The following is a 2072-nucleotide window of genomic DNA, read 5'->3' as shown; positions in this document are numbered from 1 at the left end:
GATGAGTGTCTCTGCTCATCTGTAGTTGGTACAAGAGGGAGACTGAGTGTATTTGCATCCAGGTCATTGTGCAGTTCATCCAATGAGTGCTGGCCAGTGTGCTGGGCATGTTCTTGGGGCTTCCCTTCCTCTTTGGTGACAATCAAGAGAGACTTTGTAGCTGCCATAGTGACCCTCCTCTTATACTGGGGGTATAAGATGAAAGTATTAATTATATCTTGAGGTATGAAAGAATCAAACACAACAATTAACTTCAGTTCTAAAAGAGAATTCTTCAACAAAATGGAAGAGGTTCAAGAAGGGGAGAACCAGGGACATTTGGTTTGAGAAATGGGGATAATTTACCACAATGTTCCAGATAATTAGAGACAGAGATATTGTTCAATTTTTCTCTGGAGTAGTACGTGTGTGTGTGTGTGTGTGTGTGTATGTGTGTGTGTGTGTGTGTGTGTGTATGTGTGTGTGTGTGTAAATAAAAAGATAAAACAAGTAAAAAATGCTGTTAATATGTGAACTGGGTGAAAATTACAAATGAATATTTCTTTTTAATATTTTGTAATCCTTTAGTTTTGAAAGTTTATAATTAAAATAGATCATCATGATTAATAAAAGCAAAGCATAGTATTTTTAGAATCCCATATTTATTCCACCAAGGGAGTTTCATAAATACTTCATTGCTCTCCTCCAAGATTCTGTCTCTCTCCCCACTCAGAGTAGCTGAGAATCTCTCCTGGAGGGACTTTCCCAGACTGTCCTCTCTCACCACTCTTCCTGAGCAGCTAACAACATCAACCAAGAGCCACCACCGCAAAGTCAGTGACACTGGAGCCACATACGGAAGCAGGTGACACATCACCATTCTCCTGGGGACTTGTGTGTTCTTTGAAGCTTTAGACACAGTGTTCTTTAGAAGCGGGGCAGGGGAGGGGGGGACTAGACAAAGCCTCCAGTTTGGTCCTTTGAATTCTACATATCCAGACACTAACTATGGCTCATGGGGCTTAGTCTTTCTGGGGTGGGCTTTATGACATCTTCCCTATCCACCTATGATGTGACTACTCAGATCTTTGAGGCTGGCACCCAGCTTTTGTTTTGCTCTGCTTTCAGCCTCCTGAAAGAGCTGCATGACAAGTAGAGTCTCAAGTAGCAGCCTTCCCAGGAGCTCCCACCTCCACATGATGTCAGACTTCATGTGACCCAACTACTAAGCTTCTAGAAACATTACACCATCGGGATGTGCTCCCTTCTGTTGTACAACTGGCTGTTAACAGGTTGCTGCCTCTGTGACTGTGACCTGGATCAGGGCAGCTCTGTACAGCTCTGCAGTCAGGTAGTCAGCAGACTCACCTGAGTATCCTCCTGCACCCCAATGGCCCCATCCTCAGGGTCAAACCATAAAACACATTAAACATGCGCACAGTGTTCTGTGCTGGAAGATCAGGAAAGAAGGCAAGGTGGTTTCTTCCTGACAAGATGTGCTTGTGTGTGGTTGGTGTTCTGTTGATTCTGCTAGGTCAGGTTGGGGCTATGTGGGCAAATGCTGGAGTGAATCATCGCTATTGATTGTCTGAAGGAAAATGACCCTGAGTGTGTGATTCATATATGGACAGAAATGGGAGGAGAGACCTCTAGAGGGGCATTCAGAGGAGACAGGACTGTAGAGAGAGATTTTAACTCTGTTTTAAAACCAGATCAGGAGTCCAGGGAGTTTCTGCTTACTCAAAACTTGTGTTCACACCCGTTTCCTTCCCCAGTGAGAGGAGGCCCCTTTGATCACTGCCTCCATGACCCCGTCTCTTAGCAGCCTCAATTCAGAGAAGGAGGCATCTAAGGAGCCTGAGGTGAGGATGTGAGGAAAGCTTTTGCTCCCAGGCCCCGAGATTAATTAATAGCACAGACAAAGGGACTTGCTTTCCCTGGCATATCTAAGACTCTGCCACAAATCTTTGCCAAGGAGGGCAAGGCTACACTTCAGTGCCAGAAACAAAGGTTTGCACTTGAAAAAAATAGTAAGTCCAAGCTTGCCATAAAGACTGGTGAGAAAGCAGTAGATATAAACATGATGACTTTTT

General features: G+C 44.4%; 1 long non-coding RNA gene across 1 annotated transcript; it reads left to right on the top strand.

Annotated features, from left to right (window-relative positions):
- The first annotated feature begins 715 nt into the window (after positions 1 to 715).
- LOC132536516 (uncharacterized) lies at positions 716 to 1448 on the top strand. The gene is made up of 2 exons (XR_009548065.1): positions 716 to 844; positions 1108 to 1448. It is a non-coding gene; the product is annotated as an uncharacterized LOC132536516 (long non-coding RNA).
- The last annotated feature ends 624 nt before the right edge of the window (positions 1449 to 2072 follow it).

Source organism: Erinaceus europaeus, unplaced genomic scaffold, assembly GCF_950295315.1.
Source record: "Erinaceus europaeus unplaced genomic scaffold, mEriEur2.1 scaffold_577, whole genome shotgun sequence".
Lineage (NCBI taxonomy): Eukaryota > Metazoa > Chordata > Mammalia > Eulipotyphla > Erinaceidae > Erinaceus > Erinaceus europaeus.
This window is presented reverse-complemented; position numbering and strand designations above follow the sequence as displayed.